The sequence below is a fragment of the Mastigoproctus giganteus genome, chromosome 9, assembly GCF_048544385.1.
Source record: "Mastigoproctus giganteus isolate SK-2022 chromosome 9, ASM4854438v1, whole genome shotgun sequence".
NCBI classification, from domain to species: Eukaryota; Metazoa; Arthropoda; class Arachnida; order Uropygi; family Thelyphonidae; genus Mastigoproctus; species Mastigoproctus giganteus.
Genome location: NC_143583.1, coordinates 230,657,840 through 230,664,068, shown reverse-complemented (window position 1 = coordinate 230,664,068; position 6,229 = coordinate 230,657,840).

Sequence of the window (6,229 nt, the reverse complement as noted above, 5' to 3'; positions counted from 1 at the left end):
ATTCCTGTATATCATTGACAATACTCCATGAGCTACTCTTGCAGCCCATCTGCACTGCTCAGAGAACTTCATATCTGCCTGCACAACCACCCCCAAGTCCCTTTCATTCTTTACCACTGTCAGTGTAGTACCATAGAGTTGATACTTTGCTCTGGGGTTGCTGTTTCCCATGTGTAGTACTTTACATTTGTCAATGTTAAACTTCATTTGCCACCTCTCAGCCCATCTGCTCAACCTTTCCAGATCCTGTTGCCGCAGCATAGTGTCAGTAGTGTCCTTGACAACCCTGCCAACCTTTGTATCGTCTGCAAACTTGGACATTAAGCCCGATATACCATCATCAATATCATTTATAAATACAGAAAACAATAATGGACCCAACACTGAGCCCTGAGGGACTCCACTAATAACATCAGTCCACGATGAGCAGTGTCCATTGATTACCACTCTCTGTCTTCTCCCCCTCAACCACCCCTTTATCCATAGCAGCAATTTGCCTCCAATGTCACACTGCTCCAATTTGTGTAGCAGTCTTCCATGTGCAACAGTATCAAAAGCCTTTCTAAGATCCAAGTATATATCAAAGTTATTCCCTGCATCCAGTTCTTTTGTGACTGCATCATAGTATCCAATCAAGTTGGTCAGGCAAGACTTCCCCTTAACAAAACCATGCTGTGTCTGAGCTATAACTGAAGTCTTGTCTAAATGATCCTGCAGTGCTTCTTTAACCAGTGCCTCCATTAATTTTCCTGGAACAGAAGTTAAGCTCACAGGTCTATAATTACTTGTGTCAGCCTTTGATCCTCCTTTGTGAATTGGGGTCACATTTGCACATTTCCAGTCTATGGGTACCTCCCCTGAGTCCATGCTATAATGCCAATGCTATAATGATAGTTTGGTAATGAGTAAATACAGCATTATTCTTATGTTAATAATACATTTATACAGAAGGAGTGCTCAAGAAACGTTTAATTTTATGCAAACATAAGTAGAAAACCTGCACATGTAAATAAATAAACATAAGTAGAAAACCTGTACATGTAAATGTACTATGCTTTTTTTTTGCTTAAAACAAATGAAAGTTTTAAAAAGATTTTAATACACTAAACATTTCTTCAATATTTCTGAATAAACATGTTAATGCACTATTAAGACAATAATAATGCTGTCATTAATGAAATTTATTCATGCCATATCGAACATACTGCACATACAGTAAACATATTACCATACAGCAAGGATGCAAAAATCTGAGGAAGGCATGCAAATACAATAAATAGATACACACTGAGTTGTTTATTTTATTTTATTTTTTTTGGTAGTTTTGGCGCATCGGCTTCTGTGGCCATAATGCACCTCCCAAGGTTTTTGCAGTACTTTGATCCAAGCCCGAGGCGGGATTCGAACCCAAGACCTTTGGGTTGACAGGCAGGCACTTTACCCACCCGGCTAGCACAGTCGGCTCACTGAGCTGTAAAGAGTGGTCTATCTTCCTTCCACAGTCCAAGTTAAATATGACATAAATACCACCTGTACCGGGAAGGTTTCTAAGAAGTAAACAAAACTGCATGATTAACAAATTCAAAAATTAAGATTTATCATTATTTTTTTTTTTTTCTTTGTGTCAAATTGATCTACTATTTTATAGCCAAAAGAAGAAGAATATGCTTCTTTTTTTTTTTATAAGCATAATAGTACTTTTTCATTTCTTAGATGTGCAATCTTCCTACACAAGTTATGAATAATTTTTAGAGTTACAAAACATGGCAACAGAATTTTAAACAAACAGTACCAATTTACCTATTTATGATAACAGACAATATAACAGCAAAGTCAAAAAAAAAAAAAAAAAAAAAAGTGGCTTAACAAAAAGTGAATCAACATTTGCCAGAATGCCAGAAAAAAAAAGCAACAAACACTAAAATATTAAATAATACATTGCATGGCAACTTTATCAGGGAGCATGGAGGGCACAGCAACAATCTATGCAAAAAATGTACTAATTGAAGAGATCACACCATGTGACCTCTTTGAGTTACGTATTTCTTTTTGTGATGTTTTCGGAAAGATGCTTTAAAGCATGTGACCCAACTAGTGTTCAAATCAGTTCAATGGCAAAATGAAAATCACACAACCTCTTGGCCATCCTTTAGTGTCAATGAATGGAAAAGTTCAGAAAACATTCACAAACAGATATAACTGATGGGCCAAAAATGAAGGGTGATGGAGTTAGGTGTCCAGAGCAGATTATCAGTTATGATCACTGAAGTAATGAAAACTGCATTTGGTGAGAAAACATCAATAAGGCATCAGTACTTGTAGACTACGAAGAAAGATACACTACACCAGGGGTGGCCAACGAGTCGATCGCGACCTACCAGTCATTTGCGGATTTAATTTCGGTCGATCACGACGAATTTTAAACATACAGTCATCCCTCGATTTGTGCAACGAAATTTTTGAGATGGTAGATCGCAGCACATTTTGAAGGAAAAAAGTAGATCGCAACACAAATTAAGTTGGCCACTCCTGCACTACACCAATGATCTCAACCACCAAGTGAAAACTAAAATTGTATTGGTGCAAGGAAAACAAATGATGGAAGCAAGAGGACAGAAGGAAAGCCATGTGGCCAGATGAGTCCAGGTTTATTCTTTTCAGCACTCATGGAAGGGTGTGCACATGGAGGAAATTACATGAGGTGCTGAAATAATCCTGTTATGTACTGACAGTATAAGATATGTTGATGATTAAACTTCACACCAGCCGGAAGATAAATAAATTTTCAATACTGTAACTAAAAACACTTTATTTACAATAAAATAAATATAGAAGAGATATATATTTACAATAAAAATCAATAACACTGATAAAATATACTAAAAACCTAGAAATTAAAAGTGATAAAATTTGCTGTAGCTTTCGGAGGCTCGGGAGCGCGCTAGCTGAAACCGTTCATCACGTCCAAGAACGACGATTTCCAGGAGGGGGTGTAGACGTACACCCCTATCCCTATTAATAGTATTGCTAGCTGCCCCAATACGTAAGCTCTCAAGCCATTGACGGTCCCAGAACCCCTGTGCATGATCTGTGATGACAGCATCCTCTGGGGAAATTTGGTGTTGTTTCTCCCAAAAATGTTCTGCCACAGCAGACTTCCCATAATTTGCGGACTTTATTGTGTTTACATGCTCCCCCAGCCGGTCTTTCAGTTGCCGCTCCGTCTCACCCACATAACACACCCCACAATCCGGGCATTTAATTTCGTACACCATCCCACTGCTGGCTTCGTTGGATATGGGGTCTTTAACTCGAGATATCACTGTGTGCAACCTCCAACCTGGGAGTTGCACACGGCATATCTGACACCCCCAAACTATTCGTGCAATGTGGTCTGAAAGGCCCGGATAGTAGGGAATGTATGCGGTGCTCACAGGGGCGAACTGCTCATTACGGGTGGACTCTACTCCTCTAATGGCTCTGTCTAACACCCTCTGGGGGTAGCTGCGCTTCTTGAGGTCCGCTGTGACCCAAACAATTTCATTATCTTTATCCTCGGAGGTGCTGCAGTGGGATCCCACCCTGTCTATTAAAGCCTTGACCACTGTTTTTCTGTTGGCTGGCTTGTGCCGAGGTATAATGGGTATATTGACCCTGGCACATCGGCTTTCTAAATATCTTGGACTTAAGCCTACCACCTTCCCTAATTACCAACACGTCAAGGAATGGCAAGGTTCCCTCTGCTTGCACCTCCGAAGTAAATTTGATAAAAGGGGAGAAACTATTAAGTACATTAAGTACCTGATCCTCCCTCCCCCTTTGTATAATGGGAACGTGTCAACAACATATCTCCTCCATCTGCGCATCGGAAATTCCAAATCCTCAAAAATCCTGACTTCTAACTCTTCCATAGTTAAATTGGCCAATATGGCACTAATGGGGGAATCCATGGCTGTGCCATGGACCTGCCTGTACATGACATCTTGGAATACCATAATGGTACACGATAAGCAAAACTCCACTCCTTCACAAATGTCATCAATACTTAGAGGTGACCTGGTACTTAACAATACATCCTTTTCTAAGGCCATTCTAACACGCTGCACACCAAACTTAATGGGAATACAAGTAAACAGTGATGTAACATCGAAAGAAATCATCATCTCCTCTTCCCGTATAGTCTTGCCCTTTTATACCTCAGCACAAGCCAGCCAACACAAAAAACAGTGTGGTCAAGGCTTTAATAGACAGGGTGGGATCCCACTGCAGCACCTCCGAGGATAAAGATAATGAAATTGTTCGATTCACAGTGGACCTCAAGAAATGCGACTACCCCCCAGAGGGTGTTAAACAGAGCCATTAAGGAGTAGAGTCCACCCATAATGAGCAGTTCGCCCCTGTGAGCACCGCATACATTCCCTACTATCCGGGCTTTTCAGACCACATTGCATGAATAGTTCGGGGGGGGGGGGTGAGATCTGCTGTGTGCAACTCCCATGTTGGAGGTTGCACACACAGTGATATCTCGAATTAAAGACCCCATATCCAAAGAAGCCAGCAGTGGGGTGGTGTACGAAATTAAATGCCGGATTGTGGGGTGTGTTATGTGGGTGAGACGGCGCGGCAACTGAAAGACCGGCTGGGGGAGCATGTAAACGCAATAAAGTCTGCAAATTATGGGAAGTCTGCTGTGGCAGAATATTTCTGGGAGAAACAACACCAAATTTCCCTGGAGGATGCTGTCATCACAGATCATGCACAGGGGTTCTAGGACCGTCAATGGCTTGAGAGCTTACGTATTGGAGCAGCTAGCAATACTATTAATAGGGATAGGGGTGTACGTCTACACTCCCTCCTGGAAACGATCGTTCTTGGACGTGATGAACAGTTTCAGCTAGTGCGCTCCCGAGCCGGTTCCGGTGCACAAATGTAAAAAAACAGAAAAGAAAATTCCAACTGTGGAACCATGTGACTTGTACCATGGATCTGCTATTTAAGGATGTGCCGCACAGTAGACATATGCTGCTGAGGAAGGAGACTGCTGCCTCCGAAAGCTACAGCAAATTTTATCGCTTTTAATTTCTAGGTTTTTAGTATATTTTATCAGTGTTATTTATTTTTATTGTAAATATATATCTATTCTATATTTATTTTATTGTAAATAAAGTGTTTTTAGTTACAGTATTGAAAATTTATTTATCTTCCAGCTGGTGTGAAGTTTAATCATCAACATGAATTGTCACAGCCTTGTAGGCCTATTTAGAGATAACAGTATAAGATAATTTGAGCACCTAAAGGATGTGTAATGGTCTGTGGCCTGTTTTTGTGGTATGCTTTTGTTCCCCTGATGCCATGGGATCTCACATTCACACTATGAACTCAGAACATATCTGAACACCATTGCAGATCAGGTACACCCAGCTATGCTATTTGTTTACTGCCAGAGGCCGGGACAGTTCCAAGATGACAATGGAACCATTTAATATGCCAAACGTATGAAACATATGCCTAAGAAACGTGAGCTACATACTTCAAATATCTGTCCTAGCCAACCCAATCTCACTGAGCAATCTGTGAAGGTTACTGTAAATGCATGCTCATCAGCAGAATCCTCTGCCGATGTCACTTCAGGAATTGAGAATGGTTTTGTTACATGTACATTCCTTGTGTCATGTCCTAATAGCATATTGACCATATGCCACACTGTGCTGCAGCAGTCATTTGGGCCAACAGCAGACAATGTTCCTAATAGTCACTAGGCAATGTATAAGATTGGAATTACAATACACTAGCACTATTGCATCATCATAACATTGTGTTGCCACATTTAGGTTCATATAAAAAATAAATAACTTGATAACTTAAATATCAAGTTTTATTCCTTTATTTTTAATTCAAAACCTAATAAATGTGGCAAGCACCATGGTGTTACAACAATGAATTTAGTTCACATATTTGAAGTGTTAAACTGAAAAATTTTTCAGTTTCAGAATTTCAAATTTAACAATGCTTTAGGGTCATTTCTGAGATCAACTTTAAAAATGCTATATAAATCACCAAACTTTTTAGAAGAAAATCCACCATTTAACAAAGTTATAAAATTATATATTACATAATACACATTACTTCACTTTGTAAAATAATAAGAGGAGTTTACCTCAATATAGTACGTAGAACACTTCTGTATGATACTCTCCAAAAAATAAAACGGAAAAAACGAAAAAATCGA